The 21989-nt window shown below is 41.1% G+C and overlaps 2 long non-coding RNA genes across 2 annotated transcripts; both read right to left on the reverse strand.

The window, feature by feature from the left end:
• Positions 1-7306: 7306 nt before the first annotated feature.
• LOC118564305 lies at positions 7307-8050 on the reverse strand. The gene is made up of 2 exons (XR_004931748.1): positions 7469-8050; positions 7307-7394 (listed from the first exon to the last, which is right to left on the reverse strand). It is a non-coding gene; the product is annotated as an uncharacterized LOC118564305 (long non-coding RNA).
• A 4166-nt stretch (positions 8051-12216) lies between these two features.
• Positions 12217-12730, reverse strand: LOC118564306. Its single transcript, XR_004931749.1, has 2 exons — positions 12379-12730; positions 12217-12304 (listed from the first exon to the last, which is right to left on the reverse strand). It is a non-coding gene; the product is annotated as an uncharacterized LOC118564306 (long non-coding RNA).
• Between the last annotated feature and the right edge of the window lie 9259 nt (positions 12731-21989).

Raw genomic sequence — 21989 nt, forward strand, 5'->3', positions numbered from 1 at the left:
AGGCTGTTTTTCGTCCGCTGCCTTCTCTTCATCTGAAACGTCTGGGTCGAACATGTGAGGCTCGAGAAACAAATATTCTTCCTCCGACACATCAGAATCGTCACCTGGTAGGAATCGCTCGGTTGAAGTCGAAATTTTACTTTCAGACTTCTTGTCGTCGAAGTGCAGTAATCCGCCATGTTGAGATGAACGCTCACGACATGACGTCACCACTTCCGGGTTGGAGGGCGCATGAAAAGTGATCAGAATCTTTAACGATTTTCTCTTAAATGTGAATTTTTAAAAAAAAAAATTCGGTGGTATATTTATTTTTTCATATTTTGCTATATATATACACGGAAGGTTAAGTCAAACTGACGGACGCTTCATAACCGGTTTAAATAAGGTTTTGGTGGCCGGTTTAATGTCTACTGGCTATGTGCAGATTATATGGAATCATGAGAATTGTGATTTTATCAGACCGGCATATGTATCTTTAGGGTGAAAGCTTGTTTTAAATAAGAAAAAATACTTGAATATCCTATTTGTGTGCCTTTATATGTGGTGGTATCCAAAAATGAATGACATTGGGTTTTAAATGAATTTTAATTTGATGGAGGAATTATGTGTGTTTTGAATTTGAAAATAAAAATTCCTAAATTCCGTCCACGTATCTGAAATAATAAAGCATTTATTGTGGCATTTATTCAGGACTACATCTAAGGTCAAAGTTAGTGGTGAAGGAGGAGAGGAACCAAGAGAGAGAGAGGAATCGGAGGCAACAGAGGAGAGAATTGCATCGGGTCTGGAAGAAGAAAACGAGCGGGAATTAGAAAATGAATGTCTCTCTCTCTCTCTCTCTCTCTCTCTCTCTCTCTCTCTCTCTCTCTCTCTCTCAATAAAACAACATATGCCAAGTCATGAATAAGAAGAGCCACGAATCACTGCCACATGTACTTCTTCTAAACTTAGACACACCCCTAATGGGTGTTAAGGGTTATGAAGTGAAAGGTGAAAATTAAATAGTTCAAAGCGGTTATTGCAGCAGCTCTGAGACTGTCCCAGTCTCAAATAATGTTAAAGGCTTAATTCTTTTATATTGAAGAAAATAAATATAAGTTACTTTTGTTACTAATTTTGTAGTCACTTGCATCAACAGATCATTGTTAAAATGTAAACATCTGGTTACATAAAGGTAGTAACTTTGGCCATCAGGGACTTAATTTATTTGGACTTGGATGGTTCACATCAATTTCCTTTAAATGTGAAAGCCTCACATTAGGGATAGGGGGGTCATGGAAGTAACACCAACAAGCAATGCATAAGTCAATTCCTGATCCCCAAAACAGAAAGCAAACAAAAAAGACCAAAGTTATAAGAATATTCTGATCTTAATGTCTTCTTTAAATCTTGTTATAGATGGTGTGTAAAGATAGGAGGACACCTGAGAAATTTTGTAAGCTTTTCATAGATATATAGGATTCACATCCAAACTCTGGCTTGGCCAAAACATTAATATTAGCTGGTTAAAATAAAATCTAAACCTAATTTTGCAGAGGGTCTGGATAATTTTGGGCTAAACTGTGGGTAAACAATTTAGAGCTGTTAATGAAAACAGTTAAAACCATATAATATTTCCAGTGAACCTCACAGTAATGTACTAAATATAAAATACAAATATCTATTATTATAACATGTTTTGTGGGTGTCAATATGTCATTTCAAAAAGTTTTTTTCTCTTACAAACCAATATATTATTTCTTGCAATTTCTAAAATTCCTGTACAGAATATCTGAAACAATTTTTCCCATATAGATTTTCTCTTCTATTTTACACCTAAACTCTATATTTGGACCAAGGAACAAGTATTTTCTCCCTTACCATTTAAGGAAATGTCAGTCACCATTAGCATACTCATTTACAGAGTTCTTCAGCTGTCCCTGGCTTCTGCCTCGCCAACCCTCGCTCTCTGTGCACCCTGCCACCCCTTTCAAGACGGCCTATCATAATGATTATGAAAAATGACTCCTAAAAAAACTTGATGTGACACATTATCTCCGTATTAAGGAGTTTGAGCGAATAATAAGTTTGGCTTATTAATAAAGGTATGAAAGGGTGAGAGACTGGCAAGTGAAGCCAAATATCACTGTCAATCTCACAATGAGTCACTTTTGACTTCAAAGAAGATTTCACTCATGCCTTACTTCAGTATTTATAGAGACACCCATAGAGTCCCATAGGGATCATCATGTGGGGCAGGCAGAGATTTTTGCTCAGGAATTTAGTCAATGTGCTTTGAAACCTCAAGACCTGCTGCACATAATGAACCCATTTACTCTCAGTTTGGATCAATGTGTAGGAGCGGGTGCTACGGCTAGTGCCTGACACAGGACTTACATTCTCTAACATTTTTGACACCTATATGTGGGTTAAGCTGCATATGAATACTCGAAGACCACAAACCTAAATACAACTCTGTATGTGTACACACTTGCTAGCTCATTTAAGTTAAATGAGGTGCAGTACTTTGATAAAGACCGACCGCTTCACCAGAGATATACCATTCTCTAAAAGAGGGCTTTGATGAAAATAAATATTTAATCTCCTTGTATAGTTGAGAAGAAAATTGTGTCTTGAGAAACTGAATTTGAATTGCTCCAACTGAAGCTGTATTCATGTAATTAAATGTTGGTTTGTAAATGAATTTCACAAAATATAAACTGAATTTAACGGTTTAAATGGTTGTCCTTGAAAAATCCACAGAGTAATTAAAATCAGCATGTTAACTTGCTGGATGTCATTCACCACATCAAATAAGCAGTGGATAAACTCTTGGGTTTACATTAAATCTTTTACATGTATAGGAAGCATCATGTAAACAAATGATGGACTAACTGTAACAGTTATAGAAGCTAGCTGTAATTGTTTGATAAAGAGGGGAAATTTGACCAGCGTGCTGCCAGTTTGGCTTCCACAAACAATATAAGAGTTTTTAAGCAATAGATTCCAAAGCAGAAGTTTTATGACAGAAGCACTGTTGTATCATTTATCAAATGTGTAGAAAATTTGTCACAGTTTTCTTTGTTATTGTCTTGTTTCATTTCCATGGTTTTAAAGTATACAGTGGACATTGATGGTCTTGATGTGACGCTGTTGCTGCACAATTTGGCAAAGAAAATATGAAGACTAGTCAAGTGACGCCTGGAACTAAACAGTTTGTTTCTTTATAACTTACCATGGTCAGTCAACATTACTCTATTTAAAAACGTCTTTAATAAGGTAACTATTTGTCTGACATTAAAGGGTAGCCTAGTACTGTATGTTTTTGGACCATGAGTTAACGTGTCTATGTGTGCATTTGTCCACATAAAAGGTGCACCGGATTATAAGCCGCACTAAATATTCTTCCCAAGTGTGTAATATACCAAGTGTGTAATATCACTGCGCCCCTTCACGTACACAGCAGTTGAACCGGTGGGGCCAGCATCTCCCCCATGCCTCTTCTCCATCCTGCTCTCGTCCCTGGCTCGGATGGGTCCGCCTCCATCTGGCCCACTCCAACTACGGCCTCGCTGCTCCCGGTCCCGGGGTTTGCTTCAGCTTCCATCTGCCACATCCCCATCATTGCTTGTTCTCGTTGCGGTGCCGGAGGACGGCGCTTCCCTGATGATGCCTCCGCTGGTTCCTCCCAACCACATCTCGCTGGCCGGACGCTGAAGAAGGATTTTTAGTGCAATGACTTGGGATTTGTGCAAACGGCTATGTGCAGCAGAAAACCAACATTATCTATCACTGAACACACTCTTCCCATGGTGAAACATGGTGGTCATGCTATGGATATACTGAACTTCAGTCAAGACGTGAAGCTTGTCCAACTTGTTGGAAAGATAGATGGATGTAATTACAGGACTTCAATAATAGGAAATCTGTTATTCTGCATTCAGACCAGACTTGTCTGACGCACGTTGGGAGGACTTACTCTTTTTTTCCCTCAAATGCAGAAAAATATTTACCATGGTAAAAGTTTTGATAATTTGCCCAAAATCCCATCTTCCCTGCTAATCTTCCTCCAGGCAAGGTCCTTTTTATCCATCGGTGTGAATGCATATAGTCATAATAAATGGAGGTTGTCCGCATTGGCAATCAGCCATTACTATAAAAGAATGATGTCGATTTACCACAATATTGGTCAGTCTCCTACATTTTAAACATGCCTAAATTACTTTTTTTATTGTTTGTAGAATTCTTTATTTGGATTTACCGTAACAGCACTTTGTTGTAGCAGAGATGTACTTCATGGATCCAACTGAATTGGACGTTGTTGTTAAATACTCAGGCAGCCAAAGGGGGCAAATTAGCTTTCAAAAGTCTTTCAGAGGAGGGAATGAGGACATAGGGGAAATGTTTTAGATCTCAGTGGAGCAGACTCATGGGAAAAACCACAGAAGGATAGCACCAAAGTCAGAAAATCAGAGCACGGAGGAGACAATGCAGCTCACTCAATGAGAGTCTGGGGCAAAGATAAGAGAAGAATTAGCAGTTAATTTGTGGAGAAATTAATCCGTTTTCAGCATGAATCACTGCCGAACTCTCTGGCATTGTTCAAGGCAGTGAGGACTCCTATCTCATGTCCCCAGATATTTGCAGGTCACTGCAGAGGAGAGGATTTCAATTTGGTCACTGATGTTGGATCAGGAGCAGAAAGGCACAAAAGAATTCTTTGTTCCAGCAAGGAGCTCATTGGAAATGGCGTATATTATCTTGGGAGAGTTTCGCAGCAGTCAACGTATGCCACCTCAGCATGTGTCTTATGAGCTGCTTGTCATGGAGGAAGGCTGAAGGCCACATCGCAGTCAAACTGAACAAACCGTAATTGGAGCTGCCTCTATTTGATACTGAGCATTTAATCTCAGATCATTAATGCGGTGCCATTTAAAAAGCCTCGGCTTCCCCGGAATATTGAGAAGGTGACATTTAAAAAGCCTCTGGTTCTCCGTCAGCACCAAATATTTTGCCAGTTGCTCAAATTAACTCACTGATGATTTGCCTTTGGAAACAAGCTGTACAACAAAACAATGCAGCAAATTTCTGGAATTATTCACTTGGCAAGGTTAAGCAAAGGCACAATTGACTGCTCTTGTGCGTCTTTTGCTAATGACTTTAAAATAATAGAGCAGTATCCAAGGAGGTGAATGTAAATGTCCTTGTGGAATGGCACCACAATCTGATTGGCATTCTCAGTACACTGAGCTCAGACCTCTCACCCACATTAAACAGTGTATTCAGTCACAGCAAAGACATTATGGAATCAATCTCCAACCACCTGAGAAAGAATGAATATGAAAATGGCCATTTCATTGGGGGGATATGCTCTTAGATGAACGGCTGACCTCTTTATCTCAAAGTCAAAACTCAGTGCAGCTTCTGTTCTTACATGCACACCCAAAAAGCTACAGTCTAATTTTAAAAAGCCTTATCAAAATGACATGAACTTTTAAAGTTTGACTATTGTGAACTTGGTTGGTTCCTGTCACAATTTCTCTGAGTTTGCCATCTTGTTTTTAATTAAGGAGGTGAGTTCTGCAACTGCACTTGTCATCATGCAAAGACCAGATTATAAATTGATGCGGCTTATGGTTTGGGGGTGTGGCAATAAGAACAAGCATCCATTTAAGCACATTTGTGTCGAGGCTCTACACTGGGGTTCTCGAACACCAGTTTCCAAGAACCACTGTCCTTGCACATTTGTATCAAATAAATGGCTCATCACTATGCCTCTGCAGAATTTGAGGAGACGATTCAGCTATGGGATTTAGGTTTGCTGGAAAAAGTATGCAGTTACAAATTGCAGTACAGTTTTTATCCAAACTGGAGTTAGAAACCCCTGCTCTACACAATGAGTACCAAATGAACAATTACAATCACTTAAGAAAAACAGTGTTGCAACTATTTAAGTTGAACAATGTTCAACATATATGTCTAAAATGTCTAAAATTTGCAACTTGTCTTGTGTTGGCTTGAACATTTGCCAGAACAGATTTTTTCTTTTTTTTGCACAAGTTAATCACCATAACAATTTGTGTTTAATGGTTGCAAAATAAAAATAAAATAAAAATCATCCACAGCTTTCCCTAAATTGCAGCCCCTCTGACCAGTGTCATGTAGAATTATGAAAAGTGGTAGAACTTTCCATAACAGCCGGAAAACTCTCCTGGAGGTGAACCTGAAATACAACAGGAAGTCAGCTATTTTAGATCAAATACACCATTTAGAATTTTTGTTTTTCATTATTGATTTCAAAAATGGCTTTGCAGCTGAGCAGACAGAGGAGTAGTCATGCACGTAAGAACTTGCATCTTGTTCCCATTATGGTCAATTCCTTTAATGGGGTGCAACTATATCAAAGTTTGAAATATGTCAAAAGTTGAAGTAATGTCAATCAATGTTGGTTTCGTATATATCAACAACAAAAAAAGGAAAAAAAATAAATAAATAAAAAAAATAATTTATTTATATATATATATATATATATATATATATATATATATATATATATATATATATATATATATATATATATATACACACATATATATAGCCCATGCTTACTTCACCACTACTGGTAAAGCAGCAATTATTGGTTTTAATGAATATCATTTCCAACAGTAAGTATTTTAAAGTGAGGTCATTCTAATACAAAAACTGGGGGATTTGATTTTCCGTCAAATGCAGCATCTTGCATGCTTAACACAATCAGAAAAAAGTAAAAACTAAAGACCACAATGTCTTAAATGTTCCTTAATTTTTTTAGTCATCTACAGTTCTGTCCCATGTCCCACCCCCCAATAAAGGGTTCCTCAATCCATCTCCATAGCAGAATCTGTACATCCTTCAGCAGGAGCTCATTTTAGTTGTTCCATATGGGATCTCCTTTTCGTGGAGTACGATTTTCTTACAAACAAATATGACAGAACGGGGACCATGCACTAAAAATATATCTTTGCTTATGGGCCGGACTCCATTTTCACTGGAGCAACACCCACAATAAGGAAGATGTCATGCTTTGACATAATTTCCAATCCACGTGCAAAAGCACAAGCAGGGCACAGATGAAAATGGAAAATACTTAATTTATAAACAAATATTGCACTAAAGTGGGGCAGGATTTAGGATTGAGGATGCTCAGTGTCATCTGGAGAGGAGAAGAGTGATTAGTGGAAGCGTAATGCTGCAGGGTAATTCTCTGATTAATCAAAGCAACAAAGTGGCTTACTGTCATGTTAGAATAGAACGACTCAGAATCAGGGCAACCGCGGAGACAAAACAGTTTAGTTGAATCTGGTTTATTGATCTGGTTATTGTTTAGAGTGCAGGGTCTCAGGTGTTGGTGGTGTCCGGTTTGATAGTCTTCTGGTCTGCTTGGAGAGGTGAGAGAAAACTGTGAGAAACAGCCTGTGGCTGCTGAGGATGTGGAGGTTGCTAAACTCACTGAGTCGGAGGCTTGCCAAGGACCAGGAGGGGTGATGTCCTGGGTCCGGGTGAAAATCCTGAGATGCTCTCTTGTGCAGATGGCTTGAGGGTGGACAGGCAGGTGAGCTCTAGGAGGAGGGCTTGCACTGGCAGACGATCAGGGAACGTTCAGTTGCCCTAGGGTTCCAGGCTTGAGGTATCTGTGGCGTAGGCGAAAGGTTCACGCTGGAAGCGAGAAAGAACTGACGCCCTCCTCCTGGCCTCTGCTCCTTAAGAAGGGCTCCAATTAGTTGTGATGAGAAGCACCTGCCCGTCACACCCTGCAGAGAAGAGAGAGAGAGAAAACCCGGCCCTGCACCCAGGCCTGGAGTGTGACAGCACCCCCCCTTTAACGGACGCCCCCTGGCGGCCGTCCAGTGGAGGAGGCCTCGAAGGCTGAGATGAGGTCTGGGTCTAAAATTAATGAACGAGGCACCCAGGATCGTTCCTCAGGACCGTACCCTGCCCAATCCACCAGATACTGGAAGCCACGACCACGGCGTCTGGAAGCCACTATCCGACGAACCGTGAAGGCGGGGTGACCATCCACAATCCGGGTGGGTGGAGGGGGTCTGGCAGGCGGGCACAACGGGCTAGCGGTGACGGGTTTAATTTGAGACACATGAAATGTGGGGTGTACACGAAGGTGAGGTGGAAGTTTGAGCCGAACAGCTGTAGGACTGACAATGCGAAGGATCTTAAAGGGACCAAGAAACCTAGGGCCCAGTTTCTTGGACACTGCCTTTAGTGGAAAGTCTTTAGAAGATAACCACACTTCTTGTCCCGGGGAGTAGGTGGGTGCCGGGAGTCGTTTGCGGTCCGCAAACCTCTTGTTGCGAACGGAGGTGCGCTCAAGGGCGGCCTTGGTCCGATCCCAGACTTTGCGGCACTGCTGAAGGTACGACCTGACGGATGGAATGATAGAGTCGGGGAAGGAGGAGGGAAGGAGTGAGGGCTGATAGCCCAGGGATGCCTCAAAAGGGGACAAACCAGTAGCTGCAGAAATGTGCGAGTTATGTGCATACTCCACCCATGCAAGGAGCTGGCTCCAGGAGGTGGGGCTGTGGGAGCAGACACAGCGGAGGGTATTCTCCAACTCCTGATTGAGCCTTTCGCACTGGCCATTAGACTGGGGATGGAATCCGGATGTAAGTGAGACCTTAGCCCCCAGGCATTGACAGAAGTTACGCCAGACTTGGGAAGTAAATTGCGGGCCGCGGTCGGAGACAATTTCTACTGGCAGGCCATGGATTCTGAACACATGGTTGAACAACAGTCTGGCGGTCTGGTGAGCGGATGGAAGTTTGGTCAGAGGTATCAGATGGCATGCCTTAGAGAACCTATCAATGATGGTGAGGATGACTGTCTTGTGATTGGATGGAGGTAGACCGGTGACAAAATCCAAGGCTATGTGTGACCAGGGACGGCTAGGTGTGGGTAGAGGCTGCAGAAGGCCCGTAGGCGGTCTGCTGGAACCTTTGTTGCGGGCACAAACAGGACATGCAGAAACAAACTCATAAACGTCCTTGTTTAGGGATGGCCACCAAAAATATCGTCTAATTAGGGCGATTGTGCGAGAGGAGCCAGGGTGACCAGAGAACCTGGAGGAATGCCCCCAGCGAATTACCTGGGAACGGACAGCTGATGGAACATAGAGTCGATGGGGAGGACCGCCTCCAGGGTCAGGTTCGTTCTCCAGCGCCCGTTGAATCTGCCTCTCCAATTCCCAGGTGACAGCCCCAATGATGCAGGGTTTTGGGATGATGGTCTCTGGGTCAGTGGAGTCAGGAGTGGCCGGGAACTGTCGGGACAGTGCGTCTGGTTTAACGTTCTTTGAGCCTGGGCGGTAGGTAATGGTAAAATTAAAACGTGAAAAAAACAGTGCCCAACGGCTCTGACGAGAGTTAAGGCGTTTAGCAGACTGGATGTAGGAAAGGTTTTTATGATCTGTCCAGATAATAATTGGCAACTCCGTCCCCTCCAGCCAGTGGCGCCACTCCTCTAGAGCCAGTTTTATGGCCAGCAGCTCACGATCTCCCACGTCGTAGTTTCTCTCGGCTGGAGAGAAACGCCTAGAAAAGAAAGCGCAGGGATGGAGTTTGCCATCAGAGGCAGACATCTGGGAGAGGATGGCTCCAACTCCTGTATCAGAAGCATCAACCTCCATAGTGAACTGGGCCGACGGATCTGGGTATGTCAGGATGGGGGCTTGTGTGAACCTCTCCTTGAGGAAACGAAAAGCCTGATCGGCTGCAGGGGTCCAAGTGAAGGTTGTCTTGGTGGAAGTGAGGGCCGAAAGGGGTGAGGCAATGACACTAAAGTCCTTGATAAACACTCTATAAAAATTGGCGAAACCAAGGAAACGTTGGAGGTCTCTTCGGGTCTTGGGTGTGGGCCAGTCCTCCACAGCCTTGACTTTGGCTGGATCGGTCTTCACCTGTCCACCCTCAAAGATGAAGCCAAGGAAACTTATGGACTCACGGTGGAACTCACATTTCTCTGCCTTAACAAATAAACGGTTCTCTAGGAGCCGCTGGAGGACCTGGCGTACGTGCTGCTGATGTTGTTTGGGGTCTTTGGAGAAAATGAGGATGTCGTCTAAATAAACAAACACAAAATGATTAATGAAGTCTCTGAGTACATCGTTTATGAGGGCTTGGAAGACGGCTGGGGCATTTGTTAAACCGAAAGGCATGACCAGGTACTCGAAGTGGCCGATCGGTGTCTTGAAAGCCGTTTTCCATTCATCCCCCTCCCTTATACGGACCAAATGGTAAGCGTTACGGAGGTCCAACTTGGTGAAGATGGTGGCCCCGCGTACAGTTTCAAAGGCTGAAGCCAGAAGGGGTAAGGAGTATTTGTTTTTAATGGTTATCTGATTAAGGCCTCTGTAATCTATGCAAGGACGAAGTGTTTTATCCTTTTTTTGAACAAAGAAAAAACCTGCCCCAACCGGAGAGGACGATGGGCGAATAATGCCCGCTTTCAATGACTCAGCTATATATTTCTCCATGGCTCCCTGTTCCGACTGAGACAGTTTATAAAGACGGGCTGACGGCAGGGGGGCCCCTGGAAGGAGATCTATGGAACAGTCATAGGGACGATGAGGTGGAAGGCTTAGAGCTAAGTCTTTGCTAAAAACACGTCGGAGATGAAGATACTCGGGTGGAACTAAGGACAGATCGGGAGGAACCTCAGGGGAGACAGGACCAATCGAAGAACGGGGAAGGGCTGACTGGAGACACAATGCCAGACAACTGGAGCTCCATGTTTCTATTCGTGACTCCCTCCAATTAATGTGAGGGTTGTGGGCCACCAACCATGAGTAACCCAAAACAACAGGAGAGTGTTTAGTGGGAAAAACAAAAAAAGAAAGGTTCTCGTGATGATTACCGGAAGAGATAAATTTAAGTGGAAGTGTCTGATGGGTAATGGTGGCTAGGGGACTGCCATCCAAAGCAACAACTGAGACTGGGGATGGTAACAAACGAACAGGTATGTGGAGTCTATTAACTAAGACTGGATCAATAAGGCTTTGCTCAGAGCCTGAATCAATAAGAGCTGAGACCGGATGTTGAGAGTCTTGAAGACAGATAACGGATTGTAAAAGTAATCGGGGAGCGGGGGTCTCAGAACATGCGCCCGCCAGTATCCCCTGGACTACTGGCGGGCCGGATCTTTTGGGCGAATGGGGCAGTCAAAACGAAAATGCCCGGAGGCGCCACAGTAGAGGCACTGTTTAGCCCTCATACGCCTATCTCTTTCTTCCGGGGATAGGTGAGCTCTACCTAGTTGCATGGGTTCTTCCAATGGTTGGCTCTCTGAGAGGGCTGGACGGAAACTGGGAGGCGTGACTAAGGCGGGAGAGGTGAGGCGTCGCGCCGGAAGAGGGTCCTGCCCCCGTCTCTCACGGGCTCTTTCACGGAGCCGGTCATCCACCCGAACAGCTAGAGCGATAAGCTCCTCTAGGTCTCGGGGTTTGTCACGAGTGGCTAGTTCATCTTTTAATTTTTCGGTGAGTCCGTTAAGGAATGCCGCTTTAAGAGCCAGGACGTCCCAACCTGCCTGAGTAGCCAGGGTTCGAAACTCGACCGTGAAGTCAGCTACCGAGCGACCTCCCTGTTTCAGGGACCACAGTCTCTTAGCAGCTTCCTCCTCGCTTAACGAGGAGGAGAAAGTTCTTTTAAACTGTGCTAAGAAGTCGGCATAACTAAGACTGAGAATACTTGTTTCGTCGATAAATGACTCCGCCCAACTCAGGGCTCTATCTCTGAGGAGACCGACAATATAAGAAATCTTTCCAGCGTCATCTGGAAAGGACTGAGGGGAGCGACAGAAAACTAAGGAGCACTGCAATAAGAAACCCCTGGATTTATTCAGCTCACCAAAGAAGGGTTCTGGAGTAGGAGCGGACACCCCGACACCAGGGATCGGAGCCGGCGCGATATCAGCGGGAGGTTGGACAACTGGGGGAGAAGAAGAGGTAGGTTGATTCCTGCTTAACTGTCCTCTTAGGTCCTGAATCTCGTGAGTTAGTGAGCTCACGGCTTGAACAAGCTGCGTCTGCTGTTGGCTCATGGTTTGTAATAGAGCCTCATGCTGTCCTAGCAATAACCCCTGATGGGAAACTGCGCTCCGCAGTTGCGCCCCTGAGTCAGACTGGTCAGTTCTTTCTGTCATGTTAGAATAGAACGACTCAGAATCAGGGCAACCGCGGAGACAAAACAGTTTAGTTGAATCTGGTTTATTGATCTGGTTATTGTTTAGAGTGCAGGGTCTCAGGTGTTGGTGGTGTCCGGTTTGATAGTCTTCTGGTCTGCTTGGAGAGGTGAGAGAAAACTGTGAGAAACAGCCTGTGGCTGCTGAGGATGTGGAGGTTGCTAAACTCACTGAGTCGGAGGCTTGCCAAGGACCAGGAGGGGTGATGTCCTGGGTCCGGGTGAAAATCCTGAGATGCTCTCTTGTGCAGATGGCTTGAGGGTGGACAGGCAGGTGAGCTCTAGGAGGAGGGCTTGCACTGGCAGACGATCAGGGAACGTTCAGTTGCCCTAGGGTTCCAGGCTTGAGGTATCTGTGGCGTAGGCGAAAGGTTCACGCTGGAAGCGAGAAAGAACTGACGCCCTCCTCCTGGCCTCTGCTCCTTAAGAAGGGCTCCAATTAGTTGTGATGAGAAGCACCTGCCCGTCACACCCTGCAGAGAAGAGAGAGAGAGAAAACCCGGCCCTGCACCCAGGCCTGGAGTGTGACACTTACTGTTCGAGGGAAGGAAACAAGCTCTGAGGTGTGGTATTCAGTGTCTAGTTTCCATTGGATTTGATCTGTGTTTCAAAAGGCAAGTATTAAGGCGGATCCGGGCAGGTGAGTCTCCAGAACGTTGGAGAGCGGGCAAGTGGAGGAAAGCCGGGGACAATGGAGCTGTGGTGGAAGAACGTGGATGAGGAAGTCTCTGGAGGCTCAAATTTAGAGTGGAGTTAGCAGAGGTATGCTGTGTGCTGCTGCTCAGCTACATCCTCCAGCAGAGAACCTCAGCAGAAGGGAGACGCCTGCACCAGCACATACACAAAGACACTCTCAACACACCAGTGTCCGTATTCCCAAAACATCCCAAGACTAAAATTAGGTCTTAGTGACATTATTTTAGAAAACTTCTTATAATTTCTCGAATTCTAAGCTTTTTCCTAGAATTTTACCTTGGTAAGATAAAAGTAATTCCCAAATTATTGAAAAGCTGGTTCACATGGCAAGATTTTAAAACAGTTGGCTGATTTTCAAAGCCCGAGAGACACCAAACACACCTAAAAAAAAAAAAAAAGTACAACAAGAAATTGTAGATCAAACATCTTTGCTCATACAGTGTCCGGTCAGACGGCAAGCACAACACACTACGCACAAACAGATTTCACTCAGGAACATTCATATGTGAGACAGGAAAACTTGCAAGGCTTTTCAAGGTTAAACAATGACTTCAGGGTAAATAAACTTGGATGATGAGGAAGAACAATGGTGATAGTTAGTGGACTATTTTTAACAGAGAAAAAACCAAAGGTACAAAAACAAAAGGTGTTGGTTAAAAGAGAGGAGACTGCACGAACAGGGTTGGGATGGAGGGATCTCTAAATTTGCTACACTATGATATAGAGGTGAGTTATGTTTGTTTGTTTTTTTATCTTGGGGTTCCCTCACCTCTCTTTCTGATTGGCTAAACATCACAGTCAACGGGCTACATACTTGTATGTCCTCGGGGAACGCCACACACGCTGGGATATCGGGCCTAGACCATCCAACATGTTGGCAATGTCACACATTAAACTGCGTGGTGGCAAGAAGTCTTTACATCGAACTGTTTTATATGTGACACCGAGCTTGATGCACTGAGCTTCGATTTCCAGGCGGAACTTTGAAATCCTGTCTTCCGATTGGCAAAGTCAACTGTAACGGCCACTAGAATCAGATTTTCCCCTCAGAAAGTTGGATATATTTTCTTAAGGCCGATTGTCAGATCCAATATGGCAATTCCTCGCACCAACAACAGTAAGCTGTGATAAAACATGTTTATTTTACAAGACACAACGGTTAGCATGCATCTAAAATTAATGTTACATGTAGCGGCTGCAACTCTGAACTGAACAAATTAAAAGTGTTGTTTGCATGTGGAAACTACAGCTTCAAATTATGTTTTATAAAAGGTACTACAAACAAAACAACAGCTTTCCTGGCCATTGCCATATTGGAATCCTGACCTTTGGTTTTTATTTTGGAAAACTAAAATTTCCGACTGGAACGCTATTAACTCGGGTTTACCCCATTCCCAGCTCCTATTTTTGATTATACGAGGCAAATGGAATGCAAGATTAAGCAGGGAAGATGGTGGAAAGCGAGTGGGCTGTTTGGCTGATCCACCACACAACAGTGGCAGAAATGAGCACATAATCTTCTTTAACAAGCATACAATTATTAATATGGACATAAGACAAACTATCATTCCCTTAGGGAAGTCTCTTTTAAAGGTTGATTTGCATGGTAATAATGATCGTTTTAGTCGAGCTGTGATTTATGAACTGTTGTTACTATTTTATATTTATTATTTTATTATAATTTTTATAAAAGATTTCTTTTATCTGTGATTGAATATGTGGTGCTGTGCAGCTGATCCTTGTAGCTGCGGCAAATTTCTCTTAAGGGAGACTAATAAAGACATTTTGACTTTGAGAAATGAATTAGTTTCAGCAGCTGGAGGGGTCAAAGATGCCCCTATAGTCAAATAATTTTATTGTGGACAAATAATAGGAAAAATAATATTAATCAAGAATTAAAAGTGGGAAAATGTATAAACAATATAGTAAAGAGGAATTTCAGTAATATATACAGACTCTAAAAAGCTCTCAATAATGAAAAAAATATTCATAAATACACACTCTACCCAAGATAAAGTACAATGATAAACACTCTAAATACATAGAGGGAATATGTAAAAGGTGAGAAAGTATTTGCTGTACGATGTCAGTATCCATAGCCTAGATGGTCATCAAGAAGTTTGCTTGTGTGATGCCATGTAGCTTTTGATTGCTGGCCATGGCGCATCAAATAGATGATGTAGTAAAATGACCAATATAGAGAGTAAGCATAAAAATAAGCAAATCAAATCAAACACAAATGTCAAACAACATTTTTTATTTAATTATGCTAAATTTCATCATCATACCACACATTTCTTAATCTAGCCTAATCGGTTACTTTCTCTCCATTGATTACTAGAAGCACAACTGTGTGCCTTTTTTTTGCTTGTTTTCTTTTTTTCGTTCCTTGTATTAACCAGTCACAACTCTTAGAAGACAGCGTCACACATAGCAACAACACCTCCTCACTAAGATGAAAATCTGCTGTCTCTTTAGTCAGAGTTACTCTCTCTATTTGAATCACTCTTAAGCTAAGAACCCTTGAAAGGAATTTTTAGGCTAAATTAGGAGTTCTCTGAGAGGACTCTGAGAATCTTTGTAAATACAGGCACAGGATGACAACAGATGTGAATAGCACCTCCTGCTAATGCAAACATGTTGCCCGCTATTTATGAAATAGGAAAGCCCCCCCCCCCCCCCCAAACCCTGTATGGCCAATCAGTAAGTGATTTTGTGTCTTCAGTCACAGATTTAAACACATTTTGTGCTCTGTGAGCAGCAGGTGTACATAGAACCACCTCAATAGTGTAACATGTCAAGTGTTATTTAGGAAAACTTGCAACGATGTGATAAACTAAGGTAGAAACAACATAACTCTGAAACACAGGGGAGTAATATTTAAACAGCAGAGAAAAAAAACTTATACACCCCAAAAAATATGTTTTTAATGCATTTATCATTTTAAATCTGTGTAAGTACAAGTATGATTAATAAGGAAGAGCAACTGAATAAAATAACATTTTAGATGCAGCTCTATTTTTTGAACAGGTTAGAGGGCACCACATATGGTCCTCGAGGGCTACCTGGTGCCCGCGGGCACCATGTTGGTGACCCCTGGTATAGAGTAAGTTAATCAGATTCAACTTTTTTTACGTTACTTTTTTTAAATGAGAAATATGAAGGTCATTGTTCAATTTGTGACCTGTCCAGGCTATTACCAGCCTCTTGCCCTGTGACCGCTGTAGACAGGCACCAACGCCCCTGTCCTGCAAGGACAAGTAGGTTTGATGGATGGATAGATCTTAAACATTGAGCTCTTGTGGGACTGTTGGTTCTTTACATAGTTTTACAATTATCCCTGTTAAAGGTATTCTCTTTTTTATGTTTAAAGTTTTGTACAAGAGTGGTGATGTTACTAATAATTATTTGGAGCCAGACGTTTATTTGAAATTTTATCTTATGGGAAAGGTTTACTTTTGATGGTAAAGCTTTGCCATATTTTTGCTTGTTTCCTTGCACCGTAGATATATATACTACCATAAAGCTCTTTGCATTCAGACTTGGGTTTCCGCCCTGGTTATTCAAGCAATCCATCAGTTTCCACTATTCTGGTTACCTGCCATTTTTATGTATTAAAGAAAAACACCTTCCTGAAATGATTTCCTACCTTGGTATTGCTTTCTCCTGCTTTTGGGAATATCTCATTTAAATTTTCACCTTGCGACTGAGTTGCTTAGAGGTGGCCGCTGGTTGATGATTGATGGGACAAGGTTTTAGGAGTCAGAATATTAATAAAGCCTTGAAATTTGCATCACCTGGCCTTTCCAAATGATGGCTATGAATAAGCCATGCCCCTAACAAGCTGATTAAGGTTTGAAGCCATGGAAAAAAATGAATTGGACAGATTAGTTCATCTTCTGCTCTCCGGACAGAAATGATGGCCAACGACGCAAAGCTTTCCATGTTGATAGTAAACATGGAAAGAGAGTCCCATAACTTTGAATAAAATTGCCTCAGTTTCATGGTATCAATATATGAAGGAAATAGTTAAACACATTAATAACATGAACTAATTGTTAAAAAAAATAATTCTACTGCTGCTACATAATGAGAACCTACAAGGTTAAAAGAGATTATTTTATAGAATTATATATAAAAAACTTTATATATAATGGGAACCTAGAGCAACATAGGTATAAGAAGTTGATATAAACTTGGAAATTAGTTCCAAGTTAATATATTAAAAAATCAAGGTTAAAAACCTATTTGCTTAGAGTTGCCTTAAAATGTTAATGTTGAAGTTTGTAGTCCAACTTGTCTTATAATGTAACTGACCTCCTGCTACTATTCCAATGCAATGTGCTTGCCTCTAATGTTTTCCCTCTGCTTTTGTTTCCTGTTTTTTCTTTTTTCTTTTAGTTTTGTATATGTAAAGCACTTTGAATCATCTTATTACTGAAAAGTGCTTTATAAATAAACTTGCTTTGCCTTGCCCTTTGGACTTGTTTTCCGATAGGGTTTGGTTGCCCCGGGACCCAAGGTTTTCCAGACACTTTAATGCAGACTCTATTCTTCACCAAAACCAAATTGCTAACCTCTCCTGCAAGCTAAATTCTCGCAGTATTTGTGCGTTCACAAACACATGAAAATCTATCTTGTACCACTCCTGCTTCAACTGTTTGTGACCTAGTGAAAACAGTTTGGGCCAACCATGTTGCAGTATTATGGTTGAGGGTGGGACATACTGCAATCCACATGGAAACTTAAGAGGATGGGTGTTTAGCTGCTGCTAATACATCTGCTTTGTCAGAATCCATGATTTCTTTTTTCAGCAAGAAGTGCCTTGTCCAGTGTAACTTGAGGTTTCTCATGATGGCTGTAGCTTAAAGTTTTCATTTGATACTGTGATTGGCTAAAACCAACATTCGGTAGCTGGGCACTAGGTGTCGCTTTGCCTAATCATTTTAGAAAATTCTGCAAAACGTCCCTCCTTTTCCTGAATGGATTCAATGGGAGCAGACCCAGATTCATAATGTGCAGAATGTAAAGTGCTATACATTACCAATTTGGCTTTCCAGGTTATAAAAAATGCACCAAGAAAAAAATAAAAAAAAACATGCAGATTCACGAATAAGATCCCTGCCCATTTCTGACCAAATCTGAGATTTGCATTGGATTATTGTTATCGCAGGACCTCGGAGTTCAGCAAAATATAGTAGGTAATTTGTGTGGGAATTTTTAATTTTCAAATTACTAACATGGCTGATTTGCATTGGATTAACAACACAGATAATCCCTGCAATTGTTACAAATCATATTTGGTCCCTTGGTAAAACTAATCACATCAGAATAGGATTTATGTATATAAATACTAGTGTTGGGACTAATGGCATTAGAAAATAATTGTGTTAGAAAAGGTGGCATTTTTTTCTGTAATGGAGTAATCTAATTAATTACTTTTCTCATATCCTTATGTTACTTTCAATATAATGTGATGCGTTACTTCTACACAATCAATTAAATGGGAAATAGCCTGTATTTTATACCATTTTAACAAGTCCAAGGACCGCAAAGCACTTTACACTGCATGTAGTCATTCACCCATTCATTCACACCTTCACACACTGATGGTGGTAAACTACACAGTGGCTGCAGCTGACCTTGGGCCAACTGACAGAAGCGGGGCCGCCGTACAATCCCTCTGACCACCGGCTTCTTTAAAAACAGCAACTTTTCTGAAAAGCACGCTCTCTGCTGTAAGAGAGTTTTTTTCTTGTGCAGTTAAAAAGCAGAGGGTGGTAAAGAGGGTTAGATAGAGGCATACCTAATGCTGATTGGCTGAGGAGAATTAAGTTTTTGTGGGTGTTCACCTTGCACTGACAAAACAGTAGACCCTAACCTAACAGCAAGAGAAACACACCACAACGCAGGAGAGCAATGCAAATACAAAGACAGCATGTGGAAGCTGAATGTTTAGGCGCTATTTTATGTGTAGTCAAGTCAAAAATGTGCAGGATCGACGGATAAATAAGTGAATGGAGTCTTAGAAGTTAGTATGGAGTGTTGTTTGGATTTTAAATAAATGGTCAAAAGTAAACCCTAGCTTATACTTTTTTTTGTTAAGATATATTTCCAACTGGGTGCCTTACTTTACTTCTTTAGAGGTATGCCGTTATTGTTTACAGACATAATTACTAAAATTATGACCTGTTGTCTGGAATGATGTGACACCTATTTAATTTTTACGACAATATTTATTTTAGCTTGTTATATTGCTTGAAAAACATGTTATTGCTATACCCTTTTTAAAGGCATGTTAATGTGCAGTAATTTTCAAGTTGTAAAGCATTGAATTAGTGTTATTTAATATTTTGCTATTATTATTATTATTATTATTATTATTATTATTATTATTACTATATTATTATTAATAATATAATAATAATATAATAATAATCATAATATAATTGATAGGTGTCTTGACTCTTGACTCACTTGTCCGACCACACACACTACAATGGTAAAGATTAATGTACAATGTTTTCAGATATTAAGTCCATTTAAATATTTATTATGCGTTTTATATTTCATGAGTGAACTGAGCAGTATTAATAGGTCCAATAACAGTAAAGTCATCCAAATTTTTTTACATTTTAGATTGTAAAAAGTAGATACATAGTTACTATGCCTAGTTACTTTGGTGCAGTAACTGAGTTAGTAACTAAGTTACTAACTCAGTTACCTTTTGGGAGAAGTAGCTGGTAACTACAACCAGTTACTTTTCTAAGTAACTTGACCAACACTGATAAATACACAAAAATACAAGACCCCTGCTCTTCTACTGAATAGAACAAATTCAGTGAAGGAGATGCAGGAGACTCCCCCCACTGGATCCTTAAGGTATTGGTGGTGGAAAAATTACAAGCATACAAAGTGTAATATATACAAAGTGTAATGTAATATATATATATATATATATATATATATATATATATATATAAGCTGCTTTATGGCTTTATGATTGAAAAGAGTGTCTGAAATAGATGATTTTTTGTACGGTAACCTTCTTTCAGCCAGCTCTCTGGCAGTGTGCAGGAGATACAGCCAGAAAATAAACCAATTTCTCTGTCTCTATATAGAAGAACTTTGAACTGTAGTTACAGTAAGACTGAAAATGTTAGAATTTCTAATTAAACGTTTTAAAAGTCTAGTAGACCCTGATACTAGTGAGCAAACCCATATTCAATCTGTATAGATTTTGAGTATACACATGGCCATAACTTGGTAGGAGTTTGAGTTTATTGCTTGCTTTATCCTGGATAAATGTTGATAGCAAGACATAAAGACTGGTGACAAAAGTAAAGAAAATTGAATTTGGTTGATGAGCTTAATTACAGACGCAACTGCAACTTCCAAACACTTTAATGAAGCCATGAAAAAATGGGCCATTAAAATGAAGTCTTTGTTTCTCCCATCAATCCTTGTTTAACATCATTGCCGAATGAGTGGAGCTCTCCACTTTGGGTTCCCCTCATTACGACACTGAAGAAGAACAAACGACACAGAACCCATGAATTAATTAACCAGCACCTGCTGCCAAAGACACAGAACGTCATCAGGATTCAGTATAATTTATCGTTATGCATGAAGGAGAAAATACAGGGGAGAAACATTCATACACACAAGCCACATGGCTATTTAAAAAAGTCACTGAGCTGTTAGAAGAAAAAAAAAAAACCTTTTGATAAGGTTTAATTAGCATGCATTTACACCGTTTTTCATGTTGGAAAGGTGATGAATTGTATTATTAAAGGGTTCACAATGCAAATCAATGGGGCAGAAAGAGAGGAGGTAATTAAACAATGCCATGGCTGCCTTCATAATCATCCAACTTTCATAGGAGGCAGGACAACCCCACTGTGCCCAAACTCTTGCTGAGTGTTTTAATGGATGAATCGGAACCCAAACGCTGCTCCGTGAAACAGAAACTATAGTGTTTTTTACTATTTATACTAATTCAAAGAAAAAAATACAGATCAAGGTCATTTTAATAATTTTAATACAAAACGTCGCTCTTGGTGCAAGTAGCTTTTCTACACTTAACTACAAGGACGTTTTTTTATTGATATTGAAAATTCTTAGCAGTTCCTCTAGATTCCCTCTGCAGCAAGTAGAAAGGTCAGTTATTTCTGTAAAACAAAATAGTGTTCTCATTTTATGCAGTACCCCACTTTCTATTCTCAATCCTGCATGATGAGGGAATATTGCAGTTCTTTAGTGCCCTGCTGGGTTCATGTTTCCTGCCTTATTCTAGATCTCCCTTTCAAATCAGGCTTGCATATCCCCGTTCTCCTCGGATTTTGGACATGTTAGAGCTAAGAAAAGCTGCAAATGCTGATGTGACAGACCTCATTTGCAGTCCTCTGTCCCTGTACTCTGACTCCCTTAGGTTTTCTGCTAGTTGAGCAGACTAAGATAAAGCTTCCTTTTTTTGTTTCTCTTTCAGCCCTTTGCCTCAGCTCCTCCTGGGATTGCTGGTTGCAGAGGTGCAGATGTGTGGTAATTGAGTTTATGCTAGGCCGTTTGAGGTGGAGCTGCCACTACGCCCCTTAGTCAAACCTATTCCCCTAATTTTCTGTCTCCATGGAGATATGGCCTCAGGAATTGTGAAAAACTGGGGACCATATGGTTAAGTTTCACCCTTATTTGAAATTATGTATGACACCGGCTTTGCTCTCAGTGGGATGTTTTCGCTTACATTCACATTCAGTTATAATAGCCCACTGTGGCAACAAGATTAACCACAAGCTTAAGTGCAGACATTCCCACTTCTACTAGCTCTATAGATTACACTGTACCATGAAGAATAATTCCTATATCTTATATCATAGGGATTAGGGCTGGACGATATAGAAAAAAAAGCTTATCAATAAAATAGAAAATCATATTGGTCGATATCGCTAATCATCAAAAAATTCAAAACATATATTTAAGTGCAGCCCTGGCCATTTTTTGCTGTTGTTTAATGACCTATTTATAGATAAAGAACACACAAACACTGAATTTTTTACCACGCTACAGGTTCTTAAAAAGAAAATGTGCTCT

This window comes from Fundulus heteroclitus, chromosome 10 (genome assembly GCF_011125445.2).
Source record: "Fundulus heteroclitus isolate FHET01 chromosome 10, MU-UCD_Fhet_4.1, whole genome shotgun sequence".
NCBI lineage: Eukaryota > Metazoa > Chordata > Actinopteri > Cyprinodontiformes > Fundulidae > Fundulus > Fundulus heteroclitus.